Source organism: Rhagoletis pomonella, unplaced genomic scaffold, assembly GCF_013731165.1.
Source record: "Rhagoletis pomonella isolate Grant_MI unplaced genomic scaffold, Rhpom_1.0 Rhpom_scaffold_00004, whole genome shotgun sequence".
Lineage (NCBI taxonomy): Eukaryota > Metazoa > Arthropoda > Insecta > Diptera > Tephritidae > Rhagoletis > Rhagoletis pomonella.
Window position 1 is genome coordinate 23,454,553 of NW_023458558.1, and position 13,934 is coordinate 23,468,486.

Genomic DNA, 13,934 nt, shown 5'->3' on the forward strand with positions numbered 1-13,934 from the left:
AAAAACGGATAATTAAAGTATCCGGAAATGGAATCGGTAAACGGACAAAAATCCGGTTTTCATCGATTTCTTCCCGTTTTCAGATCGGTTTTCGGATTTTTTGCTGGCTGGGTCAACTTCAGAAGAACGCTGTTTACGTGAACAAAACATAGTTGTGTGTATCTACCTCGGTATATATTTGTAGACCCCTGTATACACAAAAATAAATTAAAAAAAAAGGTTGCGAAGGCCTAATTACTTATTTTATTTTTTCTTGAAAAATTGCGAAAATATGATAACTGCGCTAAAAGCATTTCGAAATTTGACGAAAACTTTCAAAGTTATTAACAAATAAAAATCCAAATATCTACCCGGGTAGATACTATGAAACCGAAGGTTAAAATGACAGTCAAAATTTTTTATTATATTTACGACTTGAGAAAGGTGAAACGTCTTGTAAACGAGAAGGCAGTGTGGCAGTCTAAGACGTGTTGTCGTGCTTTGGAATAATTGTGTTAGAATTATAAGCATCGAAAATAATGAAACATTCATATAAAAAAGCAGCTTTTCAATATCTATCGCATGTCCGTGGACCTTTTTCCATGCCCCTATAAAATGCATTTAAAAATTTTGGAAATGGTTTTACGGTTGCCCTATCGATTAAAAGTAAGTTGCTTAAATAAGTGAGAGAGGAATTACCGCCAAATATATACAGGGGCGGCGAAACGCCCTGGGCCCGGGTGGGTAGTTCTGTTGGCGGCAAGAGTATACAGGTAAAGAAAATAGGTTGTTGATGTAATTGAGAAGGTTAACGGGATATGTTAGAAAAACTTATTTTTTCGTGTATAATGCATTTATTTTTCAAACACTATGGCAATTATCATTTAATCAAACTACGAAAAAAATTTAAACCCCTCTCCACGAGGGTTAATTTTGATCGAAAAAATTATATATGTATATGCATATCTAGGTAATACTACATGCATATGTGTGCACATGTGATCGATAAAAATAAAAATAACTAACAGAAACCGTAACTGTTATTACTTTTTGTTTTGCAAAATAACCAGCAAATAATTGTTATTTTTTCACCGATATGTTTTCAGTAAAAAAAGCCAAATTTTGACTTTAATTTTTTGGGTCAAAAAGAAATGTTAAAACTTGACTTTTAAACTTTTGAGTTACAATTAAAAGTTAAAAATTGACTTATTTTTTTGGAAAAATATAAAAGTTAAAACTTGGGTTTTATTTCTTCAAAGAAAAAAGATAAAATTTGTCCTTAATTTTTTGATCAAAATAAAAGATAAAAGTTTATTGCTATTTTATTTGATTGTAACCGTTTAGGCCAAAAACGTTTTATAGCTACGTATAAATAAAATATTTGTCATTTGATATATGAGCCATTCTGTTTTATGTCGGACAGATTCCGTAAAAAAATTATGTCATGTCTCCGATTCGATTCAAATTTTTTTATGGGTTCTATAGATGAAATAAGCTAACACGTGTTCGAGGAATTTTTTTCTTATTTTTTTTCTTCGGAGATATGATCTGTCAAAGTTTGCATTTTTTCGTGATTCTGACTTCTTCAAATCTCTGGTTGTGCTAATCGTAGAGACTCCATCTTAACGCCATTTTGAAGTTAAGAAACAGTCTTAATATTTCTATATATAAGATGGTCAAGATTGTCCTAAAGCTATTAACAGTTGAACTTTTTGAATATGGAAGACCAGTAAATTCGAAATTTAAAATTATACCATCGTAATCTTTGTTTAATTCTCTGTGAAAAACGTCGTTAAAAAAATGGGCGATGTTCAGAACTATTTTTAAAATATTTTTCTTTATGACGAGGTGGTTTATTTTGTGGGAATGAACAATTGTTTTTCATTTTTTTTTCGAAAACTTATTTTAAGATATATTTGGTAAGGTGTTAAACATCGAGTTTTTGCAAAAAGTAAAATTTAATTGCGGATTCCGATAGAATACCCATCCAGATATAATATTTGTATGACAAGATTTTCCTTTAAGCCGTCAAACCCATTAGAAATGAGCGTGGCAATTGCAAGACTATAATTAGCAAAACGTAATTTTATTGCGGATTTCAGCAGAATAACGGATTCGTTATCAATATTTGTTCTTCAAATTTTTCAATCCATATAGATATTCTGGCAATTCCAAAATAAACTCTAAATTTTTGAAATTCGGTTTTAATATAGCCACGCCCATTTCTAGAATATTCTTTGATTGAAAAAGTTGTGGAACAAATGTTGCCAATGAAGCGATATTCTGCCGAAAGCCTGGATAGGTATTCTATCGGAATTTGCAATAAAATTTAAATTCTTGCAAAAACTCGGGGTTTAACACCTTACTAAATATACCTCAACATAAGTTTTCGAAAACAAATTACAAAAAATTGTTGATTCTCACAAAATAAACCACCTCGTCATAAAGAAAAATATTTTAAATATAGTTCTTGAAAAAACGCAAATTTTTTGAACCACGTTTTTTATAGAGAACTAAATAAGGATTACGATGGTATAATTTAAATCCCGATTTTAGTGGTCTTCACTATGCCTATCACCTTCAAAAAGTTCAAGTATTAATAGCTATGTTAGCTTTAGGACAATCTTGACCATCTTATATATAGAAATTTTAAGCCCGTTTCCTTAGCTTTGAAATGACGTTAAGATGAAGTTTCTACGATGGGCAGACATATCTCCGGAGAAAAAGGCGAAAAGAAAAATTCCTCGAACACGTGAGCTTATTTCAAGTATAGAACCCATAAAAAAAGTGCGAAGCCAATCGAAGGTGCCCGATATGAAAAAGAATGTCTCATAAACATAAATGATAGCGATATGTGTGTAATGATAAGTAAGTAAGTGATGCAATAAAGAAATCTAAATATCGAAGGTTTTTTTACTTACGGAAAACCCGTTATGACTAAGTGTAAAGGCATAACAATGTGCATTTTTCACTAAGAATTTTTTTTGTTTCAGTTAAAACATGTTGTACCTATAGCTATTTGTGATCAAAAAATAGAAGTAAAATTTTAACTGATAAAAGTCAGATTTTAACTTTTATATTTGACTTAACTTTTATATTTGACCGAAAAAATAAAAGCCAAATTTTAACTTTTATTTTTCTCCAAAAAAGTGCAAAAAATTTAAATCCTATAGTATTAATTACATTGCTATGTATATACCAAAGATAAATTCTTTCCGACTGACTTTTTGAATTTCGAATTCCTCATTTCAGCAGCGTGATTCCCTGGCCCGCATGGATGGCGACGCTCCGGTGAAAAGATCCAACGTCTCCGCACCCATGGGCAAGCAAGGGCGCGCACATACGCAATGAAACGACCTAGTGCAGAAGGACCTGTCTGCGCTCGGTAAAACCAACCGGCGTAAATTCGCACAGCAGAGAAGCAATTGGAGAACTTTCTTGGTCTCGGCCCAAACCGGCAAACGGTTGTAGTGCCAAATAAGAAGAAGAAACATTCCATGACCCTGACCCTGTATGTATGTTTAACGTTACCTTAATATAGAGAGGTCTTACCGAACGTATTTGTTTCTTTACAGACTAGTTATAAATTTTTATAAAAATTAAAGTACAGTTGCGAGTTTCTTCAAAACACTGATTAATAAACACTGAAAATAATTTATTGCTGTATATTAGGGTTTTAGTGAGAACCTGCTGATTTGAAAAAAAAAAAAATTGTTGGAACCGTATTATATTAAAATAAACGAAAAGAAAGTTTTATGGAACGGAAACACATAATTGTAAACCTTATATGATTTTACAAAGCGCCCTTTACCAAGAAGATTTCCTTTAGGACCAAGAACTTAGCAGGTTAAGATAAAAATGTGGGTTTTCGCAGGGTAAATGGTTTTGATTCAACATCTTTTTCACCCAATATTTTTATATAGGCCGGGATTATAAAAACCAATCACTTCAAGTCCAAAATAAAATTCACATACATATTTTACACAGAAGCCCCAATTTGGTTTTATACTTAATTTTATTTATTTTCACTTTAAGTTCGAAAAAGTCAAATCTTTAATCACTTAATATTTAAATCTTAACTACAATTCTACAAATAATTTTGTGCAATAAATCGTCAAAATTTACGTACATTTCTTTATGTTTCACCCACTGAAAATTAGTTTTCTTCAAAACTTATCTGCACTCGTTGCTGTAGTTGTAGTTTTTCCTTTTAAGTTTCAGTTCAACTCTGTTTCTTATTAAGCTTTGTTCACTTTCATAAAACACCTTTTTCACTTATATATTTATGTATGTATGTATGTAGCTTTGCTTGCTTTTATTGCGAAAATTGCCTTTATTAAATTCACGAAACGTATTTGGAATTTTTCCAAAAGTTTTTCCGAACGTTACAAACTCAGCGGCGTACAAATACTAATCAGAACGACGAACGCGAATCAACTTTTATACGCCAGCAGCGTGAAAACGACCACAGCAGCAGTCACAGGCGCTAGAATGCACAAGAGTCGTCAATTGTGAGCCAACAACAAATAAACAGAAGCAACAGCAGCAGCAACAGCAGCAGCAGCAGCAGCAACAGCCACAGTAACAGCTGTGGTAGCTTGTGAGGATGAAGAATGAATGGATCGTCGAAAAAACGAGCAACATTAAACACAGTTGCAGCAACAGAGGCCAATAACAGCCCAAAAGTCAGTTTGTATGAATGCATGTACAATATGTACATACATACATATGTATGTATGCATGAATGATGTATTAGGTTGTATGCGCAAATCCGAAAGAAAAACAAACGATCGCCAGGCCAGACAGACGCACCGTCAATCAACAATTTTTACGGCTACCGCTGCTGCTGCTGGGAGTCATTGGGTGGAAGCAATCACTGCTGGAGGCAGCCAGCCAGCCAGCGAACGCCTGAGCGTTTAATTAACTAATGGAGGCTCTCATTTTGCAGGCGAGTGAATTGTTTATTTTTCTTTGAATTGAATTAATTTCATTTAATTGAACAGAGTAAGGTAAAACTGCGCTTGCCTCTCTTCTTTGCCAAAAATTGTTGTTGCTTGTAGTGGTGTTTGAAGCTGTTTCAGACGTCAGATCTCTGTTGTGATCGATGAGGCTTAAAAACTGGCGCATATGCTCAATCCATGACGTATGAGTATGAAAACAGAAGCATACAGTGAGCGCCTCTGTATGTATGCATGCAAGTACATACGTATCATACATTTGCTGCAAGAGTGTCATAATCCAAAAAAAAATCAAAAACTCGAGAAAAAGAGCTTCAAGTTTTGAATTTACATACTTACATATATCCAAAAAGTAAAAATTAATACAGCTATAAAATTTGTTTAAGATATCGAGCACTAACCGCCAAAAATATGTAAGTGACATATTTTAAAAATTTTATTTTTGATGCAGAAATGTTCCTATAGCATCCAGGTGCATTTCTGCATCAAAAATAAAATTTTGAAAAAAATGTCGCGTACATCTTATGGGCAGTTAGGGCTCGATATAGATGCAAAGGGAGCGGTAATTTCTGCACATTTAACTCAATTTAAATTTTATTTTTTTTGATAATGACACTCTTGCAGCAGATGTGCGGTATCGTTCCTTTGCATGAATAACGTCGCATCTCAAAACACCTGAAAGTGGCGAAAAACGCGTTTGAAGTTTATAGTTTACATAAGCTCCCCGTAGTAAAAAAATTAAAACATGCTTTCTTTAACTGAGTTATTGTTAATCGATACAGCTATAACATTTTTAAACAACATAGAAATAGAGGTGGTGGGTGATCTTGTCTGTATAGCTAAACAAAAAAAAAATGTTTTGGGATGTAACATTATTCATGTAAAGGAGGAGGAAGTCAACAACTGATTGATAAAGTGTATAAGCACAAATCAGGTTTGCCACTACCAAATTATCACAACACGCTCGGAGAAAACAAACATAGCTGCAAGGGTAGGAGAGTGAGACGTGGCGGCACTGAGCGAAAAGAGGGCAGGTTTATTTCACCAATGCTTGCATCAACACAGCAGGGTTCAAGTTTGTTTCGGAAATGTCTGATCAGGAAGGAAGAGTAACACACTTTGGCGAAAAGGTGTTATCACTTTATTTTTAAAACCCTTTTTGTTTAACTCGTAACTTGTTTTTGCAAAAGGAAAGCTGGTAGATATTTGTAAAAATTAAAATTGGCGCTAATCATTTTACGGGCGTACGAGTGTACGCATGAACAGCTGCAGGCTTGTTTGCCGTAGTTATTAATACTTTCAACTACATATATACTAAGAACATTCGTATATACATACATATGCATGTATGTATCTATATAATAATATAAAATATTTACATTTATAGGTATATACTTAAGTTATTCGTTTACATAATTTACAAATATAAGTGTGTACATACCTACATATCTAATAAAATATTATTGTACGATCAATGTGGGTGCAGTTCCAGCGAAATGTATGTGTGTGGTTCATAGTGTGTTAGTCAAAACATTGGAAATCCCTAGCAAAGTTTCTTTGCGATGTGTTATCTACACGCATACACACATTCATATATAACAACATAAAAATCACACAATTACGAGGGAGTAAGGTCCATAGTGACAAGATGACGCATTCATATTACCGCCACACTAATCAATGGTGAGTGAGTTTTGCTTGGAACGCTGTCTATTATTTTTTACTACGAACTTTTGACGTATACATTCAAACCAATTTAATGATTACTAGGTATTTTCTGTTGCAAGTAATTTGATTAATTTATTTAGTAGTTGAAATGTAAATAAACCTAATCATAATTGAGTAATTAAAGAAAATTATGGGAAAAATCAGTTTAGCTTAATGAGATATACAGTATTGGCCAATACAATAGCACCCCCATTTCAAAGTCATATTGTTTGCCACTCATGTTTATTTATTTATTTTTAAGAATTTTCAATTAAAATACAGTTCATTCTCTGACAAAACTCACATAAACTTAAGTTTAAAACTTTTTAAAAGTCCGCAAAAAAGTGCAACAAATTTTCACCCAAATTTCAAACTTTTTTCTCAGAAGCGGTAGAATTTTTTTGAATACACAGTTTTATAGCCCATTCGATTTTAGTCTAATAATGTGCAAGTTTCAAGTGGCTAAAAATTACCGTTGATTTTTTAGATTTTTTTTCGCCGAGGATGTTGCGGGTTTCTGCCATATAAAAATAAATTGTGTTTAGTCGTTATATGGAAGCAAATGAGACAAATAAAATTCTAAAAAATCAACGGTAATCTTTAGCGACTTCAAACTTGCACATTATTGGACTACAATTGAATGCGCTATAAAACTGTGTACTCAAAAAAATTCTAGAGCTTCTGAGAAAAAAGTTTGAAATTTAAGGGAAAGTTTGTTGCGCTTTTTTGCGGTCTTTTAAAAAGTTTAAAACATGGGTTTATATGGGTTTTGTTAGAGAATGAACTGTATTTTAATTGAAAATTCTTAAAAACAAATAACTAAACATAAGTGGCAAACAATATCGCTTTGAAAGGGGGGTGCTATAGATATGTCCAATACTGTATATTACTCGTATTAATTGTGTTTAAGTTTTTAATAGGGTGTTACACTGTATTATAATGCGCTTAAACCCTAATAATAATAAGAGAGAAAGATGCAGAAGGAGGTTTTACCAAATAGCACGAATGTACAGAAAAGTTCTAGCATTGAATGCAGCAACTGAAGAGGGAGGCCTGCTCTGCGATGGAAAGATCAAGTGGAGAAGGTCTTGCCTTCACTTCACAATTCCGATTGGCGTCAGTTGGCACAGAAGAGAAACGATTTGCTGGACTCGGCAAGAATCGCTTAGGCGATTCCAGCGCCGATAAAGAAGAACAATCATAAGATTCGGAGGACGGTTCCGGCTGCAGAAGTCCATGTGGGAAAAGTTTTTGACCGCCATTCACCTAGGAGTGGCCAAACTCGATTCTTTTCCGTTGGACGGGAAGGAGTTTACGTGTCTGCAGTGATCGCCAAGCTGCACTTAAGACACTGCCCAGCCCTCTATCTAAGTACTTCCAAACTAGTTCGGCAATGCAAGTCTCGACTAAAATATGATGGTGAACATAACGAGCTTACTTTACTCTGGGTGCTAGGTCACTCGGGAGTAACTGCCAACGAGACATCTGACCATTTGGCCAGAGTTGGGTCAGACCACTTCGGCCATCGAAGCCGCCATGAGGAACTCGGTGAATACTTCGCTCAGCATTGACTGAGAGGCATCGAGGGGCTGCAGACGGGCACAACTCATGTTACCTCAGAAGGTCTAACTAGTATTTTGCTCTCGCTAAACAGACGGGACTGCAGGCCACTTGTTGGACTGCTGACTGGTCACTACACGTGATACAAACACCTAACTGTGATAGGCGTACGTGACAGCTGCATTTGTCCATCTTGCTTTGAAGAAGATGAGACGGTGGAACACTTTTTGTGCTTCTGCCCGCCTTTGCAAGAATTAGGTATGAGACATTTGGCCGCGATATGTTAAGAGACGAACACCGGAACTCTTTGGCACCCGACAATCTGTTTAGGTTTATGCGGAAATAGGGCAGATTTCAAACAGATTGAAAGGTACATGAAAACAATATAATGGGCGGCATGTAGTCTGGGTGCTGTTTTTTGCACGTGTTGTTTTGTGCCTGGTTCCGAAAAAAAATTGCAAACAAAATTTTAGCTTTCACAGAATGAACGCTTCTTAGTAGCAGATTTCAATATAAGCGACTGCAATAAGTAGTAATCGCACTGTGATTTAGCTTCACTTTGGCTAAAGGCTTAACCGACTTCCAAAAAAGGAGAAGGTTATCAGTTCGTCGATTTTTTTTTTATGTTTGTTACCGCATAACTTTGGACGACGTCAATCGATTTCGATAATTCTTTTTGTATCTCAGAGCTGGTCCCATACTAATCTGGTTCAGATTCTATCATTGGATCATGAAATATATATATGTACATATTTTATTTTTATGTTTTACGGAAAGTCTGTGAGTTTTCGTAAAATATCTATCGGAGTTAGAAGTTTTATTATATAGAAAATGGAACGGAGCTTCTAGTTCAGTAGTCAATATTAAAGGACTTAGTAATGATAAATGAAAGAGTCAAATTTCAAGATCAAATGACCCACGTTTACTTTACTGCAGTCATGTTAATATTGACGATTCACTGCAGCCTCAGGATCTCTTTTAGAGAACAATAGTTACACCAAACGTAAGCTAAGAGTCCCTAAATTAATGTATTAAAATGTATGGGATCATGAATTTTTTGCAAACATATGCAATTTTATATGTACTTTCCGAATGCACGATGTTCAGTTTGTGCCTGAATGATTTGCAAGTTTGTCTGGACTCAGGCAGGAGTCGAGTTATTCTTTTAGAATTAGTTTTATGGTCCAAAATAAGTACTTATAATATATTAAAGGAAATGGAGTTATCAAGTTCTAGTAGAAAAAAACCTTAAAGTAGTAAGTAATAGTGATTTCGTTTCTACCAAAAATGTCGCCTTTTTATTGCCTGTTTGTTGTTGTATTCGTTTCTTAAAATGTCACACTCTTTTAAGGCAAAAAAGTCACATTCTCTTCGAAGCTTTGACAGGAGAGATGATTGCCCTGAAAATCAGATGGTTGCTTACAGCGACAATTTCGATTATGAAATGCGTGAGCTAGACAAGGACAAGAAGGCAAAAACATGCCCTTTTACAGGGTTGAATCATTCAACTTGAATGTAACATCGAACACATTTTGCACCGGGGAAGGGCAAAATTTTCTTGAAGAAACGAAATCACTATAAGAAAAACGAAGCTGTAAACTTGTTTGTCACGGGCGGGACATTAAAAGCCGTAGATCCTGTAATACTATAATTCAAATGCTTAATTTTCATATCATATTGGTCCTTTGCGACAAAGGAAGCTCGAGACATTTATTCACAACTTCAAAAAAAAAAAAAATTGTAGAAACTTGATTTTAAAATATCTACTTTATTTTATATATGGACTTCTATAGTTTATATAATCATCAGCATTGTTCTATGGTGAAAGAAACTTGTTATTATGGCGAAACAATTTTACATTTCGGCTGTTTTATTAGACGTCTTATCAATAATATTAGAACAAAAAACACTTCAAAACCATTAGGTAGGAGTGATTATTTTTTCACTAGCCCTCGTGGTTAGGAAGTTTTTAATAAAAAAAGTACTTACAATCCAGAGTACTTTGCTATTAATTGGCAAATTTGTTTATAACTTGTGCTTCATTGACTTATAGTAAAATTTATTGCTTACACTTTTGTAGAGCATTTTCAGACCTCTAATTGACATTTTAATGAATTTTTTCGAATAAGGGTTATTAGCCATAATTTTTCAAATACGTCAAAAGCGGTTATTATAAAAATGTATTACCTATTCTGGTATGTTGCCGATTAGCCTTGTTATAAAATATTGAAATTGCACATAAAAAAAATATATTCTCAAATCCTTTAAAACAATGCTGTATAACAAGGTTAGATATCGTTTTTTATTCAAATATATTGAGATAAAAAATTAAGACAATACAACTACCAAATGCATCATCAGAAAAAAAGCGGCTAATTAGCACATAAACGAAGATCTAAGCAATTATGAAAGTTATGTAAACTGTTTCATTACAGTAGCTAATGCCTGAGATTCAAATGCATTGTTGCATATGTACCTACATACATATGTATATATTTAGTACATAGATAGATATGTAGCTAAAATCAGCCGGCTATTAAACAAGTAAAAGGGTAATTTGCCCGAGTCTATCACTTGTTTATTTTTAAAAACATTGAGCATTCCTTACTGGGCAAAACTATGTACATACATACATACAATTGCAATATGGTATTAACAATGGTCATAGAGATATAAAAGGGGAAAATGTGCAAGCTAATATATAGGTATGTATATGCATATGTGCATTTTACATATGTATGTACATACACATTCGTATATACTCTTATATACAAATGTATCGGCATGCCGCAGCAGTACTATGAATAATGAAGCATAAGACAGCATTCACTCAATGTGTGAGCACTTGCATTTTAATTGATTTTAAAATTGTTTGGATAATCATTAAATGCATTTAGTTTATATTTATTATCCAAAGCTGAGTGGCTGGATGTTTTCAAGTTGTAAAAGTGCACATCTCATAAATTTTCACAAACACATTCACAAAATCATTAATATATGGGAATATTTAAAAATTTTTTAGTATGCTTTAAAAAGAGTCTATAGCTGCTGTTTTGTTATAACGATTCTGTGAAGAAATGAACATCCAAGTATCGATGAAGGTGTTGATATGGAATGCTTTGCGCCCGTCCAGAACGTTATGTTGCGAATATTTGATTCGCATCATTTTCGACATTCACATTCGCATCAAATGATATGAATGTTTTGCGAACGCAAATGTGTACATGGACAGACACAGTACACTCTAATATTGTTGAAATGGCTCTAAGTCTCTCTAACCAGGCTGCGTACAATAACCGGTTTTTAGCTTCAGGCGCTAAACGGTTAAGTGGTATATTAATCAACATTGATGGGCCTTCAACAAGTACTGCTAAGAGTCTTATAAGCAAACTAGAAATAATTTTCGATTCCTCCAGCGAAAGCGAATGCTCGGATGTAGAATCTGAAACATTAAAAAATGTGAAATTAAAGCTCAATTGTAGGCCTATCTTAAAGAAAAACGAGCTTATCTCTCGAATCGAATTAACACATCTGGCCCGCAAATATTTGAGCGCTCCACCCGGCAGGGCTCCGAGTGAGCAATTGTTCAGCGCTGGCGGCCTTATTTATGAGCCTCTAAGAAATCGCCTCATGGGAGAAAAGGTAGCAAAATTACTTTTTTTTTTGAAATATAATATGCCCCTTTTGAACTTTGACTACTTTATAGGATAAGCACTCGTTCAATGTTCTAATAATTTACAAAATTTTTAAGTAATAGAAGCGATGTTATTCCTAACATTCGCATTCGCATTTTCGACTGTGAAAAATAAGACATTCGAAACATCCCTAGTAGTATGTATTATATATGTATTCGATTTTACAAAGTCAGGTATCAAATTAAAGGGTTTGGCTTGTGGATGTGCAAGTAAGTTAAAATTTCTTTAAGTTAAATCAATTATTACACTATGAGTATCGTTCGAAATGATTTTGAAAAGGCTTTATTTCTTAATTATATGTAGGAGGGTTGCCACCTGTTTCAAAAAGCAAGTTGGACTTAAATAAATTTCAAATAACAAATTTTATTTGGTTTTTGTTCTCCAGACGTCACTATCCAATTTCTATGTAGAATTCCTCGGTGATTCCGAAAATCTAGTTAATTTTTCTTTCTGTTGATAAGTTTTTGAGATATTTTGAATTTACTGTTATTCAGCTCAAAACAAAAAGTGGTTGCACTTATTCACGTATATCTTACGAAACAATTTGACAATCTTAAAGGAGATACGTCAAATCAAACCTAATAGAATTCTCCAGAACACAATATAATAGAATTCTGCACATTTTTTATACAAAAAATCTTTGCGTATTTTCATTTGACCACTCCTTATTTCGTATTTATCCATCGATTTTCTTAATCAGTAACTTGATTTTTGTTGTGTAACAGAACAGGCTTTAGTGCAAATGCAAAAATTTGGCACAAAACCTGTTATTATTTAAATTTTTCTTCTGTTAAAGTTTGATTTTTTTTTAATTTTTTCACTAAAAAATAAAAAAACTAGAATGATTAATTAATTTGGCAGAAACTATAACCCCTATCGGAAAGTGATGTATAAATGGTTTATGGAGAATTTTATCGGCTTTCATTTGCCGTATTTAATATAAGATTGTTAAATTGGTTCGTAGGATATACTGCCTTAATATTATTGTATAACATTAAACTGAATTATACATATCTACATGATGTCTGTACCTATGTATATGGACGCAGCCGTCCACTAATACGAGAAGTAAATATCTTTGCATCTACTTAAGTTATAGTATATTCGTTCGTTACGCATGCGCAACACTTTTTGTCACAAGGCACACTTTTTTTGCACAGAAAAACCAATTAACTGAAATGAATAAACAATTGTTCGGTTTGTTCAAACTAATTTATGAATGTGCCTAGTACAATAAGGCAACAGAATGCATAGACGCAATGGGATGAGGCTGCGCTAACGCTGCATGTAAAACATTTCGGAATAGCAGGCGAATGTACATGTGTAAGTATGTGCATATGAATTACGCCGGATTGCATTAAAATGTGCAAAAAAATATGTAAAAATGCAAGAATATAAAAACATACATATACACACTTAATATAGGTATGTATGTTAAGTACTTAGTTATGCAGTAAATAGTCAAACAAACAATTATGAGAATTAACATATGCATCTTCGTTCCGGCGGCCGCTGTGGTGTAGTGGTAAGCAGTGCGCGCTGCCACTCCGCAGCGCCTAGGTTCAAGCCCTGGTCAAAGCAACATCGCGAAAAAAAATGTAAACAGCGGTCGCCCCTCGGCAGGCAATGACAAACCTCCGAGTGTATTTCTGCCATGAAAAACAGCTTCTCATAAAAATACAAACGCCGTTCGGAGTCGGCGTAAAACTGTAGGTCCCTCCGCGGCCACAGTTAGGGGAGAAGTTCGGCCAAACACTAACATATGTGTAAGCGCCAATCTATTATTATTATTATCTTCGTTCCTAAACAATACAACACATATTAACACATTCAGTAATAAATACATTTGTATGGACAATTTACTAATATCCATACATATGTATGTATGTGTGTGTTAATCCATAATCAAATTTTTATAATACACATACACAGCTGCTGTTAGGCACAGTGAGCAATTGGCAGCAGCAGCGAACCTTCATTTTTTGTGGAATTTAATTGCAATGAACTTGAGTGGAATTCAGGTATATTTACGTAT

The 13,934-nt window shown here is 34.0% G+C and overlaps 1 protein-coding gene across 2 annotated transcripts in view; it reads right to left on the reverse strand.

Annotated features, from left to right (window-relative positions):
* The window catches only part of LOC118737262 (mycosubtilin synthase subunit C), a 196,019-nt gene that overhangs the window by 40,417 nt on the left and 141,668 nt on the right, over positions 1-13,934 (reverse strand). Inside the window, exon 1 of one of the 2 annotated variants that reach the window (XM_036467663.1) lies at positions 4,109-4,378. The exons of the other annotated variant lie outside the window; for it this stretch is intronic. The gene's annotated coding sequence lies outside the window, so the exon portion shown is untranslated. Of the gene's footprint in view, positions 1-4,108; positions 4,379-13,934 lie in introns of those variants that run through there. 2 annotated transcript variants of the gene reach the window in all.